The sequence below is a fragment of the Eriocheir sinensis genome, chromosome 64 (assembly GCF_024679095.1).
Source record: "Eriocheir sinensis breed Jianghai 21 chromosome 64, ASM2467909v1, whole genome shotgun sequence".
Lineage (NCBI taxonomy): Eukaryota > Metazoa > Arthropoda > Malacostraca > Decapoda > Varunidae > Eriocheir > Eriocheir sinensis.
Window position 1 is genome coordinate 9,948,223 of NC_066572.1, and position 17,276 is coordinate 9,965,498.

General features: G+C 43.7%; 1 protein-coding gene and 1 long non-coding RNA gene across 2 annotated transcripts in view; one reads left to right on the top strand and one right to left on the bottom strand.

Moving 5' to 3' along the window:
• Positions 1 to 10,639, bottom strand: part of LOC126987407 (uncharacterized) — an 18,663-nt gene extending 8,024 nt beyond the window's left edge. The window contains exon 1 of the long non-coding RNA XR_007740885.1: positions 10,364 to 10,639. This is a non-coding gene — a long non-coding RNA (uncharacterized LOC126987407). The remainder of the gene's footprint in view (positions 1 to 10,363) is intronic.
• Positions 1 to 17,276, top strand: part of LOC126987401 (zinc finger protein OZF-like) — a 179,113-nt gene that overhangs the window by 98,412 nt on the left and 63,425 nt on the right. The window lies entirely within an intron of this gene.

Below are 17,276 nucleotides of genomic sequence, written 5' to 3' on the forward strand. Positions count from 1 at the left end.
TAGGCGAAAGAGTTGATAACGGGAGGAGGAGGAGGAGGAGGAGGAGGAGGAGAAATGATAGTTACACAGTCTGATAAGGAGGAGGTGGAAGAGAAGACGGAAGAAGAAGAAGAGGCGGAGGAGCAGGAGGAAGAGGTGTCATAATTTCACGGTTAAAAAAGGAAAAAAAGAATGGAGGGAGGAGGAGAAAGAGGAGGAGGAGGAGGAGGAGGAGCAAGATGTGATTAAGCCATAGTTCCACGGTTAATAAAAAAAAAGATGAAGGGGAGGAGTACAAGGGAGGAGAAGGAGGAGGAATCTATGATCGAGTGGGTTAGTATACGAGGAAACGCTGAAGGAGGAAGACGACTGCTGAAGAGGAAGACGAAGAGGAGGAGGAAGGAGAGGAGGAAGAGGAGTTGATGGACCTGTAAGTGTGGTAGTAATTTAGTGTTGGTCTTGTTACTACTAAGCGCTTCAGAGGCCGTGATCGAGGCAAAGTTTTTCGCAGGTGTCTTCTAAACAAACAGCTGGAGCAGTATGGTACTCTGGCACAGCTTTTTTCACACCCTGCCCTAATTTTCGGCAAGAATTATAGTTCGGTGAATAACACGCATATTTGTGTTGGCTGTTGGGGGGACGGGGGAGCCGAGTGTGCAGGGGAGGGAAGTGAATCAAGTGTCATTGTTCGTGTTGGTGTGTTGTGGTGACAAGTGAGTGTGTATTTGTTTTCTGAATGAGTCTATTGTACCGCACTCTAAAATCTGTTGAGGGAGGCTGTTCCAGTCACGTGTGGTGCGTGGAAAGTATGAGTGCTTGTATGCGTCAGTGTTAGTGTGATATGTTTGGTATTTATGGATGTGTGTGTTACGAGTGCGTTGATTGTTTGCGTTGTGTAGGTATGTTTGTGGGTCAATGTCAATGTGAGTGTTGTGATCTTGTACATAAGTGTAAGTCTGTGTGCTTGTCTGCGTATGTGAAGAGGGTCCATGTTTATCTGTTGTTTGATCCGTGTTGTGATGCCAGGCGTTCGAGTGTAATTGTTTGCAATGAACCTAGCCGCCTTGGTGTTGATTTGTTCTAACCTATCAATGTTTCTGTGTGTGTAAGGATCCCACACCGTGGAGCAGTATTCAAGTGTTGGTCTCACAAGTGTCATTAGCTATGTGTTTAATGTCAGGTGTGCAGTTATGTAAATTCCTCCTCAGGTACCCCAGGGTTCGGTTGGCTGTGGCACTGATGTGGTCTATATCAGTGTTGAACTTTAGGTTAGTTGAGAGGTGGACACCAAGATACTTGTGTGTGTGGACTGATTCAAGGTCTGAATAATGGAGAGTGTAAGTGTGATGGATGGGGTTGTGAGCTCTGGTGAATCTTAACAGTTTGCATTTGTCTGGTCGGAACTGCATCTGCCAGGTGCGCTCCCACCGCTGGAGGGCGTCCAAGTCTTTTTGTAGCAGTCTGCAGTCGTCAGTAGTCTTCATTGCTCGAAACAGCAAACTATCGTCCGTCGGCAAATAGTCTAGTGGAAGAGTTACGTACTATCCATATCAGACCCTATGACATACCGTTTTTCGCAAATATCTTTCAAACGAAGACTCGGATCCGCATGGGACTTTGGCACAGATTGCTTCACACACTCCGCTAATTTTTGACGCTATTGTGCATTGCCAAATGCGGTTAATTATGGCGTTTACTCGTGACTGTGATGGCAAAACCTGCGTGAGCCACTTACACATTCGAACAGGTGAGGCGTGACGTATTTGTGACGTGTATCCACCGCCTACCTCCACCCCTGGCTTCCCCTACTCCCACCCCTCCCTTTCCCTCCCTCCAACCCTCCTCCTCCCCCGCACCCTCTCCTCCCGCCCTCTTTCTCCCCCATACCTGCCCCCCCCCCTCTCTCTCTCTCTCTCTCTCTCTCTCTCGGTGCACTTGCGATGTGAGGCTTTGCACGCATATGAATATCTCTGACAATATCATATAATTGCATGGTATCTGTCTCTCACTGTGTATATTCCCCATTCTAATTTTAACTTGTCATGATTCTTGTGAATCAGCTCTCTTACAGTTGGGTCGCACCTCATTATGTAGTGCATCGTACCGCCAGCCGCAGGCCTACTAAAAATTAGCTCAATCTTATTCTCAACATAATCAATTGAGTGTAAGAACTCATTGTGGTCTAAGATGGTCTCCTTTATTTTTTCCTTGGTCTTCTCTTTATGCTCATTGCATATCATGATCTTTGGTTTCATCTTTCCAACACTCTTGATACTAATTTGCTCAACAGACTCCAGTTTTTTGAGCAGCCTCAGCCCTTGTGTTCTCATTTTCAAAGTTCATGACAATGTTACCTCTATTTGTAAATCTTGAATCAGTTATTTGAATGCCATTCAATGCCTGGGAGACTTCTTAATGGTTTCACGAATGAAGACAGATCAACATTAATTATGATCGATGACACTTTGCGTACGAGGAACAATGGCGTAAAACTCAAATGTAGACAAGTAAATTCAGACTGCACCAAATTTTTCTTCACCAACGTTGTAGTGCGAGAATGGAATAAGCTCCCACCGTCAGTGGTCCAGTGTAACACGATTGACTCCTTCAAAAACAAGCTCGACCGTCACTTCCTTCAACTCAATATTAACTAGAGTTGAAATGCAACGTTTTGGAGCCATCTGATTAATGTTGAATCACTTAGGTTTAAGGACAGACCACCTAGTCTGGACCATAGGGTCTGTGTGGTCTGATTTTCTATGTAAATATGTAAATATCTGTCGCCTTCTTTTCCTGTGTAGAAGCTTTTACAACTAAGAGATTCTTCTTGACCTTCTTGCCTCTCTTTGCCACCTCAGCCCAACTGGATTCAGCATGCTCAGCACATTTAAGCGTGTCAACAACTGATCCCAGCTCCTCCTGCACCTTCACAGCCCTTGATTCAACCTCATCCTTAACCACAGATATTTCCTTAGATAATTCTTGCTTGAATTCATCCAATTTTTCCACAATGCTGGTAGCCAGAGACGCTTTATGGAGGCATGGGGTGCATATCCAATTTATTTTAGGTATATTATCCAGGTTGATCCCAGACAAATTAGCACACTTCACATGACACCACCTAGTGCACAAACAGCAACCAGTCAACTTCTCGCCCGTGAATTTTGCGCAAACATAACACAAATCCCCCAGTCCCTTGGCCCTAACAGCGGCCATGTCGACACTTTCTGTGCGGAGCTAGGCGCAACACCTCCGCTCAGCACCACGGTCACTCACTCTGTTGAGAGTGGAAGCCTGGAAGGTCGTTAATGTACAGAAGGAAAAGAAGGGGGCCTTGAGCGGCGCCTTGTGGGACACCTGAAGAAACAGAGACAGTGTCAGATGAAGATCCGTCAAGAAGAACGCGTTGAGTCCGGTTAGTAAGAAATGCAGTGATCCAGTGAAGAATAGGTCCTGAAATACCGTAGTATTTCAATTTTAATGTCAGTCTTTTGTGCGGGTCTTTGTCAAAGGCTTTGGCAAAATCTAAAACAATAGCGTCAACTTGTTTAATGTCACGTCGGTCAAGTAGCCTCGTCATGTCATGAAATGTAGCAATGAGTTGCGATTCACATGAGCGTTTGGGTCGAAAGCCGTGTTGTGAGTCAGTAAGGATGTTGTTTGTGTCAAGGTGACGCATCATGTGTTTGTGTATTATGTGTTCAAAATTTTACATGGAATCGATGTTAGTGAGATGGGGCGATAATTGGCTGGGTCAGTCCGGTCACCTGTCATTAGCAATGGATTAATGTTTGCCAAAAGCCAGTCAGAGGGTAATGAGGTGGATGATAGGGATTGGGTGTATATGTGTAGTGCGGCAACTATGCCTGATGAACGAGCCTCCCATAACCCACTTAGCCAGCGGGGTACCTCTTTGGCCGACTCGGTAAGGAGTGGTTCTTCCGTCACGCTGGTCGCGGGTTCAATCCTAGGCAGCCGGGGAATACCCTCTCCTTGTTGTGATTAATTTCTCGTGTGTTTCGATACACGCAGAGGACGTGTGGGACCGAGAGAATAATGGAAAAAGAGAATAGAAAATCTCGTCATTAAATATGGCCTGCAGGATGGGGGCAAGGATGGGGGCAAAGGATTTTAGGATGAAGGCGGGAATGTTGTCGGGGCCAGTGGATTTAGTTGTGTCGAGTCCTTCCAGTAATTTCTGTATTCCGTTAGTCGTAATGTCAAGGGGGGCTATCGGGAGGAAGGGGCTGTGTGGCATGTTTGGTGTCAGGTTGTGTTCTTGTGTGTATACCGATTGGAACTGTGTGTTGAGTATTTGTGCTTTGTGTTGTGGGCTGGTTACTAATGTGTTAGTGTTGTCTTTCAGTGATGTAATCGTGTTAGTGTCGTGTTTGCGCGTTTTAAGGAATTTAAAAAAAGTTTATTTTGTTATTTCTTACGTTGTCTGCGAGGTAAGTTGCGATGTGTTTGCGTTCCGCTACTTTTATGTTTTTGGCAAATGTCTTTTGGTGGTTTTTGTAGGCGGTCCAATTATCTGTTGTGTTGTATGTCTGCGCGCGTCTGTAGAGTCTTTGTTTCTTGCGATGTTGTCTGCGTAGATCCCTGGAAAACAAGGGGAGTGTGTACCTACTAGAAATTGTATTTTTGTGGTATGTGTCTGTTCATAAGAGTCGTGTATGGTGTGTTTCAGGTTGTTCCAGTTGGTGGACAGAGGTCTTGTGTGTGTGTGTGGTATGTGTCTGTTGATAAGAGTCGTGTATGGTGTGTTTCAGGTTGTTCCACTTGGTGGACAGAAGTCTTGTGTGTGTGTGTGTGTGTGTGTGTGTGTGTGTGTGTGTGTGTGTGTGTGTGGTATGTGTCTGTTGATAAGAGTCGTGTATGGTGTGTTTCAGGTTGTTCCACTTGGTGGACAGAAGTCTTGTGTGTGTGTGTGTGTGTGTGTGTGTGTGTGTGTGTGTGTGTGTGTGTGGTATGTGTCTGTTCATAAGAGTCGTGTATGGCGTGTTTCAGGTTGTTCCAGTTGGTGGACAGAAGTCTTGTGTGTGTGTGTGTGTGTGTGTGTGTGTGTGTGTGTGTGTGTGTGTGTGTGTGTGTGTGTGTGTGTGTGTGTGTGTGTGTGTGTGTGGTATGTGTCTGTTGATAAGAAACGTGTATGGTGTGTTTCAGGTTGTTCCAGTTGGTGGACAGAAGTCTTGTGTGTGTGTGTGTGTGTGTGTGTGTGGTATGTGTCTGTTCATAAGAGTCGTGTATGGCGTGTTTCAAGTTGTTCCAGTTGGTGGACAGAAGTGTTGTGTGTGTGTGTGTGTGTGTGTGTGTGTGTGTGTGTGTGTGTGTGTTCATAAGAGTCGTGTATGGTGTGTTTCAGGTTGTTCCAGTTGGTGGACAGAAGTCTTGTGTGTGGGTCTGTCGCAAAAAAGTCAGTGCTGAAAGCAGTAGGTCTTGTTTGATCATGTCTAAGTCAGCCCTTGAATAAAGGAATATCTGTCTGGGTGTCTGTTTATGTCTAATCGGTCGGAGGTCAGCGTCAATGATTAGTATGTCATGGTCACTAAGTCCGCCTCCGTGGTCTAGTGGTCAGCGTGCCTGGCTTCTACTCCCGCGGGCCCGGCTTCGAACCCGGCCCGGGCAGTCGGCGTGCAGCTCACCTAGCTGTTCATCCTCCCTTTTGGGTTGGTCGATAAATGGGTACGTGGGGAAACCCGGGGAAGGTAAACTGTGGTAACCCGGATGTCACACTGGCCCCGTGTACCGGGGTAATGGGCCCCCTCCCACCACAGGCTCAAGGGCCAATGTTACGGAGATGAGCACCGAGGCCACGCGCTGCTACAGCGTATGCCCCCAACTTTACCTAACTAAGTCCTGGAACAACCTGAGTGATTGTTATGTTAAGAATGTTGTTGGTGAGAAAAAGGTCAAGTGTGTGTGCTGTGGTCAAAGGACCACCGTGGCCAGCGGGGCGCGTTACCGTATGTGTTCGTGTTGGCTGGAGTACTGTTTGTGAGTGAAAATGTATTTATGACGTCAATGAATGTGTCGTGTAGTTGGCGTCTGTTTGTGTGGGGAATAACGGGGTTGGGGCGTCAGCATCGGGAGGATCAAATGGGGTATTGCAGTCCAGTCAATGTCGGGGAGGTTGAAATCACCTGTGATCCAGATGTGTTTGTCTGCCTGTATGCGTGAAAGAGAAATTTGAAGGTTGTGTAAATAGTCTGTATTAGTAGAAGGCGGTCTGTAAAAAGCAGCAATAAGAAGAGATTTAACTTGTTTGTCGATAGCCAGGCTGCATTGCATGAACTTGTGTCCTCCTCCCCTGCCGACTGTGATCTTGTAGCTAAGTGCCTGACTGCCGTCCGTGCCCTTGAGGCCACAGGTGCCACGGTCCACTTCACCTGGGTGCCCTCTCATGTGGGCATCCAGCACAATGAGAAGGCAGACTGCCTTGCTCGACGAGCCCTTCAGGATGACACAGTGGACCCTGGCACTGACTATACGCTTAGCTATGTTAAGAATAGACTTAGGCATTGTTCACGTGATAGCATTGCTACCCAACTCAGACACTGCTGTGACAATGGCAGCGCCAGCAGCCTCCACTATGTTAGTGTCTCCCAGCGCTGTGTTTACCCCTATGGGCGACACAGTGCCCCTCAGGACGTGGTAGCAATGCGCCTTAGGCTAGGCTATAGGTAGCTACTACTGGGAGGTTAGTAACTCCCCTGGTGTCTGCTGCACGCTCTGTGCCAGGCCGAGGGGCCACACACTGCATCACTATGTCATGGAATGCCCTCTCATTGCTCAGTTTAAGCCACGGGACTGCCTTGACCTGCCCCAGACAATTTGTTGGCTCCTGAACCATGATGTCCTCCCTGCTATCCTCAAAGAACACCCTCAGTTTGCACCAAGGTGGTGATGCCGTGTGTGGCAGCCTGAACTACTGCCGTGCTATACAAGGCTGTGATCTCTGCAGTATTTTACTTTAAGGACTAGTATTACTCTATCTCTGTATTCATTCCCATCTAGTGCTTGGGCAATGTTCTCCGTCCCCACATTTTATTGTCTTATTGTCCAGGGGGAGGTACTGCCCCCTCCCTTGTTGTGCTTTCCTTCCTACCATTGTATCTTTTTAATTTCCTGGTGCTCCCTTCACATGTATTAATATTTGTATAATCTCACTCTGTCCTGCCTGGGGGTAGGGATGGCATGTTCCTCCCTTCTCCCTTGTTGTTTACCTGCAACAATAAACTATCAATCAATCAATCAATCAGTTGAAGGTTTGTAACTGGACCCAGGGGATTTCGCAGTCTGTGTCAAGGGCAGGCCTGTGCTGTCTGTCGGGCGGTCCTTACGAAAAGCGGTCATATACTAAAGGGGGGAGGGAAAAGCTCCCTACTGTCACCGCAGGAGTCAACCAAGTCTCACTCAGTCCCTACTATTATGTCGGGGCTATGTGAGGTGATTAGATGGTGTAATTGGGCTATTTTGTTTTTGATACTACGGAAATTAATTGTCAATAGTCGGAGGGAAGTGTGGCTATGACGTGATGGTTGTTGACGTAAAGGGAGAGGTGAAGATGGTGATGATGAAATAGAAGAAACAGAAGGGAGTGAAGAAGTAGAGGAGGGAGGTGAAACGGGAGGCGATGAGCGAAGGGAGGAAAAGGAAAAGGGACTGCCCCGGTCTCTCTCTCTCTCTCTCTCTCTCTCTCTCTCTCTCTCTCTCTCTCTCTCTCTCTCTCTCTCATAATTGGAAAGTATATGCTGGGTATGGCAGGACTGATTGATAGTTTGTTGTTGGAGGTGTGCAGCAAAGGAGAAGGGAGGAGCCTGCCATCACAACCCCCAGGAAATACATACTATGGGTCGTATTTTAAAACATTTCGCCGCCCAAGTTCACATATTTGACAAGGCTTTCGTATGATTTAACGGCATTTCCATCAGTAGTTTCATGACCCTGGTGGTAGTTTGATCCTTCCTCAGTAGCATGAACTTCAAAGAAACACTCATTAGGACCCGATTCATCCATTCTTTGACCTTTAGAAATAGTCAATGTGAGAAGCGAAGGTGCCTTGTGATACCGCCCTATATAGTGTGATGGTACAACTATTAACATGCTTTGTGCTAACGACCGGCATGGCTTCCGTTTTGAGGTGTCCGCGGGTGTACGTCAGCAGCATCATGTCCACCCATCATATCTCTACTTACCATCGTTGTCTGCACTGACCTTTTAATACATCCCACAACCTCCCTCTCCGTATTCCTGTCGCCCCTCCCCTGTGATTTATTTATTTATATTTTGTTTACTTGCATTTTCTTTTACCTACTTGCCCTACTTGGATCGTGACCCCCACCCTTACCCCTTTCCGACCCCAGCCACCCCTGTAAATGACCACGCCTCATGAACAGCGATGACGGTCGTTACCACAAACCGCCCTGCCATACTTAGCATATACTTTCTATCATCTGGCACTGTAGAAACGCAACATGTGCATGGCTGAATTTTAAATACTCAAATTCCCTTCCTTTCCACTCAAATTCCCTTCCTTTCCTCCACTCAAATTCCCTTCCTTTCCACTCAAATTCCCTCCCTTTCCACTCAAATTCCCTTCCTTTCCACTCAAATTCCCTTCCTTTCCACTCAAATTCCCTTCCTTTCCACTCAAATTCCCTTCCTTTCCTCCACTCAAATTCCCTTCCTTTCCACTCAAATTCCCTTCCTTTCCACTCAAATTCCCTTCCTTTCCACTCAAATTCCCTTCCTTTCCTCCACTCAAATTCCCTTCCTTTCCACTCAAATTCCCTTCCTTTCCTCAAATTCCCTTCCTTTCCTCAAATTCCTTCCTTTCCACTCAAATTCCTTCCTTTCACTCAAATTCCTTCCATTCCACTCAAATTCCTTCCATTCCACTCAAATTCCTTCCTTTCCACTCAAATTCCTTCCTTTCCACTCAAATTCCTTCCTTTCTAATCAAATTCCTTCCTTTCCACTCAAATTCCCTTCCTTTCCACTCAAATTCTTCCTTTCCACTCAAATTCCTTACATTCCCTCAAATTCCTTCCTTTCCACTCAAATTCCTTCCTTTCTACTCAAATTCCCTTACATTCCTCAAATTCTTCCTTTCCTCAAATTCCTTCCTTTCCACTCAAATTCCTTCCTTTCCTCAAATTCCCTTCCTTTCCACTCAAATTCTCTTCCTTTCCACTCAAATTCCTTCCTTTCCACTCAAATTCCTTCCTTTCCCTCAAATTCCTTCCTTTCCACTCAAATTCCTTCCTTTCCCTCAAATTCCTTCCTTTCCACTCAAATTCCTTCCTTTCACTCAAATTCCTTCCTTTCCACTCAAATTTCTTCCTTTCACTCAAATTCCCTTCCTTTCCACTCAAATTCCCTTCCTTTCCACTCAAATTCTCTTACTTTCCACTCAAATTCCCTTCCTTTCCACTCAAATTCCCTTCCTTTCCTCCACTCAAATTCCCTTCCTTTCCTCCACTCAAATTCCCTTCCTTTCCTCCACTCAAATTCCCTTCGTTTCCACTCAAATTCCCTTCCTTTCCACTCAAATTCCCTTCCTTTCCTCCACTCAAATTCCCTCCCTTTCCACTCAAATTCCCTTCCTTTCCTCCACTCAAATTCCCTTCCTTTCCACTCAAATTCCCTTCCTTTCCACTCAAATTCCCTCCCTTTCCTCCACTCAAATTCCCTTCCTTTCCACGCAAATTCTCTCACTTTCCACACAAATTCCCTTCCTTTCCTCCACTCAAATTCCCTTCCTTTCCACTCAAATTCCCTTCCTTTCTTTTGGACCCTTCTTTTCTTGTATTAAATCAACTCTTTTATCACTCATTAATTACTCCATAAATGATCTCACCGTCTCGTATCCCTGGTAGCGTGATCCGGCTTAAGTTGTTATTGGAGACTGGTGTTCGGGGATAAACAAGGGAAAAAGAAAATATACATTTATTTAAAATTAAATGAAAGTAATTGCCTTACGCAATATTCTATGCTCAGACGATCATAACGCTGGCATATTCAGCAATGGATACAACATATGACAAACGACATGTCTTTAAACATAATACTACAATTTGTGCTCAGTTGTTGCCAATAATAATAACACTCGTCATTCCACAAGCAGTGGTTTGTTTCTCTGCTTACATCACAATATTTAAATACTCTCCCCACATCCTGATAACACATTCCTATAGTATAATCTACTACAATTTCACGGAAGCACCAAATTATACCACACCCAGTGCTTTCTACCTTTGCTTTACATCGCAAACAAAAAATCACAATCCTGTCCCACTCACAATCCTACTTCACATCTCCTACATTATAATCTCCAGGACAATACAGTCGGTTTCCCTTAGATTCTCGAATTTCTACTCACGATTAAGATCACAACAGCCATTCTCAGCTGAGTGAGTAGCAAGTCTGCTTGAAGCGAGTGCAAGGCTCGGTCTGCCCATATCACTGTTGTCTAGGTCACATTTTTCCTTGCTTGAGGCGGAACTTCATCTTTGACACGCCTTCATTTTCTACATAACCAGTAGCCAATACTTCCTGTCAACAACCATTGGCTCGCTCATTATGTTATATTGTTTACTTCTCCTACTATTTGTGATTTCACTCTTAAGACACTCCCACTGTGACTTCTCTTTTCAGTTATTCGCTTATAGCATTTCGTCACACCGCACGTGACATGTTAAAGTCCTCTTGAATGGTTATCCACACTTCCTGACCACGCCTACTGGGTATCTGCTTTCTGTATGTGGGTCTGGGTATTTTCCATAACCTCTCAGTAGTGTTAGTGCTTATCAGATGTTTACAACTTTGTATATCTGACTAATTGCTTTCCTTCCCTCTCCTGTCATATTTACAATTCTTGTCTCCATATCTCCACTCGGTATTTGCCTCTGATTGGGGTCACTTTTAATTAACTGTGCTGCTATGGTCGTCTTCTGTTTGTCCATATTCTGGGTCCCAACATACTTCCCCTTCCGGAAGATCTCGCCCCTGAGATCTCACAGGTGTTGGTGGAGAAGATATGCCTTTCAATGTCTGCAGTGGGCTCGAGTCTGGAAGCAGGCGTCGTCGTGCGTAGCGCAAGACATAGGAATACCCCACGGCAGACGTCACCAGTAGAAGAACCAGGATCACGACAATGGCGAAGACAATCCACCAATGGATTTCGGGTTGAAAGGGCTGATCCGGCTCGACCACAGAATTTAGGGGCTGCAAGCCAGCTGTTAGCTCCTGTAGGGGGATGGACTCAGCACTGCGAAGAGATGGAAGGTCAGGCAAAACGGACCAGATAAGATGGCCTGTAAGAATTCTTGGAGGAGGGAGGTGGAGAGGTAGAGGGGCGAGAGAGACCATGATGGGGGGCCCCTCCACAACTGCCTCTTGTCCAGGAAGTGTCAGGGATGGGCTGTGGGCGCTGCAACCTTGCCGAAGCGTCAATATCCCATTATCTGTCAGGCTGACAGTATGCTTGTTTACAAGATGGTTAGGGCATGTGAGTGCCAGAGTGATGGGGGAGGCAAGTGAACAGGTCCAGCAGCCAGGACCTTTTATAAACATAGGGGGAAATGTTTTCAAGACTATTGTGTGGCAGAGGTTGATCACTGACTCATGTTTCAAGAAAGCAGCCGATTCACAAGAGGCTGCGTTACTAGCCTCATGGACGGGGCCTGTGGGAGGACAAACTAACATATGGTTATTCTTGTTACAGTGTTTTATACTAGAAAGCATAAAATATATTTTCCTATTCTCACTGAAGGCAATACATCTTGAATCAACACTATACATAAGAAAGTAAGTGCTATTCTGCACAGAAAATGGAAGGGAGTCGATTCGAAAGACATCAAAGGTGTCAATCGGATCTCCTCGCAAAGGTTTGGTGAAATAGAAATTACGAGAATCGTGCAAAGCCGTTGTCCTGGAGGACAGTTATTACATCCCTATATAGAGCTAAAAAATTAAGAACTGCAAGGCACAAAAGACCTGGAGGCCGAGCCTAGGCTTCCTTTAATGTACTGAACAACTGTTTGTTTCACATAATGGTTGGAGTTATGTATGTTTGCAGGGGAGCCTGCAGACTCAAATATAAATCTTGTATACCTGGTCTTATGTGTCTCAATGCTAAGTCAAAATATAACAATTCTTGTAGGAGCTTTTTTCTCTTCCTAATGCCATAGTCTATACTAAAATGGCGCACAACTTGGTTCAATACATCTACTGCTGAATATAGCCTGTTAAAGGCAGATTGCATGGCATGCATATTACTTAATGATGTTGAGTTTTCCATAATAAACATTTAACTATATAAAATCTTTCTCGGTTAATGACTCTAGTCCTCTATTTTTTCATGAATAGCATCAACTTGAGCCTGGGTCGCGGTACCAAATAGGTTATTAGACAAGGATCCTCAAAAAAATTATTTCCCGTTTTTTTCTTTTCTCTATAATTCATAGAAGCATGCAGCTTGTTTTGAATAGTAGTCATCACATAGCCTAAAACTTTTTTTTTTTAGATGATGCAACAATAAACTGAATTCGTTTTCAAAATTAAAGAGTGTGTATTTTATTGCTTTTACAGCTGGATACTCAGGTGACATTTGAATAATATTTCAAGTAACGAAGCAGTTAAAATCCGTGCTTTATATAATGCAGCTAAAATATCTTCTGTGAGGCTAAACGGTACTATAGTCTCTGTCTGTGAGGACTATAAAATAGATAGTATGTTGGTGTGAAACTTTGGCCAGCACGTGTTGGGGACTCCTGTTGTGTCATTGAGTCGTACACTGAAAGAGTCAAATCAATCTGTGGTTTATTTCGTCATATTTCCGCTCAATTATTGCATTTTCATCCTTATGCATTATTCCTGTTCTATATCGTATTAGTTTTGACATTACATTAGGCAACTCTTGTACCGTCGAAGAGCGAAGGCTTTATCTATGCCGAGGTGGCTCTGAAAGTTTGGGAGTAGCCTGAGAAGGTAGGGCCTGTGCATCAGCTGTTTATTGCTGGTGTAGAACGAACATTATTTAATGTGTCATGAGTAGCAGTCACCTCTCCGCTACGAGTTATTATTTTCGGTAGAATTTTTCTCAGCGATTTCAGGGTTGAGCAATGCAAAGAATAGATCAGTGTCTGTCTCTGGATTTAAAGGGTATGCTCGCCTAATCGTTGGACATTGCTGCACGTCGATGCAATTTTCATGAAGGACTTTTACTCTATCTGTGGGGACCGTTGAAACCTTACTAGTCCTGAGGTTTATAATTTTTACCATTATATCACTGATCTTCTCTGTTACCCTGTAGGGTCCATCAAAAATAAGTTACAACTTTTTATTTACTTTTTTCTGTGGTCTCGTTTGAGGAACACTGTCTCCAACGTTGATAGTTTTGATTTTGAAGCTTTGTATTTCTTTTCTATTTCTTCTCTACCTTTTTCAATGTAAACCTGGCATCTATCATAAACTTTATTTGCAATTGCAGCCATTTCCTCTTTATAGGAGTCAATATCATAAACTTTCCTTGCAATTGCAGCCATTTCCTCTTTATAGGAGTAGATATCATAAACTTTCCTTGCAATTACAACCATTTCCTCTTTATAGGAGTAGATATCATAAACTTTCCTTGCAATTACAACCATTTCCTCTTTATAGGAGTAAATATCATAAACTTTCCTTGCAATTACAACCATTTCCTCTTTATAGGAGTAGATATCATAAACTTTCCTTGCAATTGCAGCCATTTCCTCTTTATAGGAGTAGATATCATAAACTTTCCTTGCAATTGCAGCCATTTCCTCTTCATAGGAGTCAATATCATAAACTTTCCTTGCAATTGCAGCCATTTCCTCTTTATAGGAGTAAATATCATAAACTTTCCTTGCAATTACAACCATTTCCTCTTTATAGGAGTAGATATCATAAACTTTCCTTGCAATTGCAACCATTTCCTCTTTATAGGAGTAAATATCATACCAGGGCTGCTGAATTTTTTTTCTAACATAGTGTATGGTACAGGAGGATCTCTAAAAATCCTCTCTCTGTCTCTCTCGATAAAATGGGGACTCCTTTATGGTGCGATAATACGCAGCATTATAGGCCAAGATGTCTATAAGTAGCATTATATCCCAAACGGACACATTTCCTAGAACATTCTCCTCAAAATGTTAACAACAGTATAATTTGCGCGCTTTATTATTCCATTTCCATTTGTATGGTAAGCCGTTATTCGCGTGTCGCACAGGTAGCTTCTAATTTATCTCCTGCATCACGGAATTAACGAACTCTGAACCTTGACCTGTAACAACTGTCTGAGGAACACCGTGTACACAAACAACATCCACGTACAACGCCCTTGCCCTTTCGCGGGCTACCTTACTCCGTAAGGGTACTATAATCAAATACCTTTTAAAAACATCAACTATGGGCATTACGTATCGAACCCCATTGTCCGATACACCCATGGGACCCACAAGGTCCATGTGTATTCTTCAAAACGTAGCGGTGACTTCTGTAAATTGCCGCCAAGGATCAGGGTTCAAGTTCCCAACTCACTTTTAAAACGACTACCATGACGCACTTCCTTACATAATTTTCTACATCCCGTTTCATTCCAGGCCAGAAAGCGAACTTTCTACACCGACATAACGTAACTTTGGTTCCTCCGTGCCCTGCAGTGGCGACGAATGAGCCAGAGTTATCGCCTTGGAAATACTTGGGGGGTAGAATCACCACCTTAGTGGCTTCTCCGTACGGACCCACTAAAACACATCATTTATTTCCACCTGTAACTCTGACAGGGGCGGCATCTCACATTATGCCCATCTTCAACACAATATAACATAATTTCCACCTGTACCTCTAACAGGGGCGGCATCTCACATTATGCCCATCTTCAACACAATATAACATAATTTCCACCTGTACCTCTAACAGGGGCGGCATCTCACATTATGCCTTTTTTCTCTGAGTCTTTGCTCAATTTTCATTCATGGGGCTTCCTTCTTTTAGCAAACTTATATGCTGGCTGCTCATCATGCAGCTCACTAATCTCCTGAATACTCCAGTCAAGTGTGTGGCCAATACACTCACTATTCAGGTCCATACATATCATATATTTTATTTTCTCATTTTTCGGCGCCTGTTTCTTTTTCTGCACTAGTGCAATACCTTGCCCCTCATTATCCACGTGTTCCACGGTTTTTGTTGTTCCCCATCCACAAACATTATCGCGCGTGTCCTTATAATTCAATCTCAGTGTCCTGTTGAGCCTTCATCCTTGAAAAAAAAAATCTGCTACTATATTTTCCTTGCCAGGCAAATGATTGATTGTGAAACCATACTAAAGGTCTGTGATCCGTGTGGATCTCAACAGGGTAACCCAGTATTAATGGGGGGTTTACGTGTAACCCATAAATTACAGTTAAAGCCTCTCGTTCAACTATACTGTACCGCTGTTCTGCCGTATTCAATTTCTCACAAAAAAAGATACAGGTCTTAGTTTATCATCATTATCCTGTTATTGCAATACTCCACCAGTATTGTAGTAGGACGCGTAGAGTGACTGTACCAAGCATTCTATCCTTAAGGGTTGAGAACGCAATTTTTGTTTCATCCGTCCATATGAGTGGAGTTTTATTTTATTTTTATTTATTCTTTTAGTGTACCTTTCTTCTTTTTGTAAATCTTTAGAAAAGGAGCAACAATTTGTGAATAATTTGCAATAAATTTGCGATAATAATTAGTCAGTCCAAGAAATGACTGTAAATCATGAACAGTTTGGGGGGCCGGGACGTTTTGTATGGCCTCCAGCTTGCTAGACTGAGGTCTTATTCCCTCTGAGCTGATGGCATGGCCCAGGTAATCTACTTTGTCCTTAAAAAGTTACACTTCTCCATCTTAAGAGTCAGTTTGGCTTCCTTTAAGCGATCCAGAATTTGTTCTAAGTTATCTGCGTGATTAGAAAATATATCGCCCAGGATAATTATGTCATCAAGGTACACCTGAACCTTGTTGCTTAATAGTCCTGTAAGGACAGTGTTATTATTTTCTTGAAGCAGGACGGGGCTGTTTTAAGGCCAAAGGGAGAAGTAAATTCAATGTCCTGCTGGAGAAGAAAATGCCGTCTTTTCTCTGCTGATTTCATCTTGGGGATTTGATGGTAACCCTGTTTCATGTCTAGGCATGAAAAAAAACTTACTATCTCCCAATTGATTGAGTATGGTAGTTATATTAGGAGTGGGTACCGGTCGTCCCGTAGTGTTTTATTAAGTGCCCGGAAGTCCAGACAAAGTCGTAGTACTCCATCTTTTTGGGGCACTGGGATAAGTGGGGCATTATAGGGTGATCGCGAAGGGCGAATCACACCCTGTAGCTAGAGCGATATAAGTTGTTCATTTACTCTGTCATGATAACTGATAGGAATGTTATATGGACGCCTGTACACTACTTCATCAGTGTTTTGCTTGATGGTGCTTAAAAAATAGGGCGTTACTGTTAATGGTTCTTGTTCTGTGGAAAACACTATTATATATTTATCTATTAAGGACTTTAAAACCTGATTCTCTCTCTTCACTTGGGAATTTAGCGTCAACAATTTGAAAGAGGCTTTTCTTCCTTACTTCAAGCTCTGCGGGCTTCAAGTCTGTTTTAGCTGTGTCAGCGGTCTGTACACTAGATACTTGTGGCAGATCAGCGTATAGCTCATGAGTGACAGGCTTCACAAATCCTAACGTTGTATTATCATCTATCTTTACACTCACTTTCAATATTCAAATACGGCACAGTGACATAAGATCTTTGATTGTCAGATGAAGGGGTTAACTTAACTATCACTGAGCACAAGACTCTAGCCTGAGGAGTACTAACACAAGGCTCAAATAAAGCTTCACTTGCCTGTAGTTGCGTCACTAGCGTTATGTAACCTGCAACAGATGCATGCAGTTGCAAAGGTTCCGCTGCTTGGCAACGTACGGCCTTATTTTCAGTGAGACCTTCATTTCCATCTACATTTAGCTAAGATCCTTCACCTCTAGATATAAGACATTTTTCCTGGCATAGTTGTATGGTTTCCCCTTCTATTATCAGTTTTAAGCTTCGTTTCTTTTGTTCCTTATTTAGTTGCCATGTTTTAAAACTTATCTCGTGTTGCATGAAAAATCAGTACTCAACACAATAGGGGTCGGCGAATCTGCATCGCGTGTTATCAATAACTCTTGGAAACTTCTTTTTCCTTCCATATTAACTTGTCTTTTACCGTCATTTTCAATATGGCATCTTTGCACAGA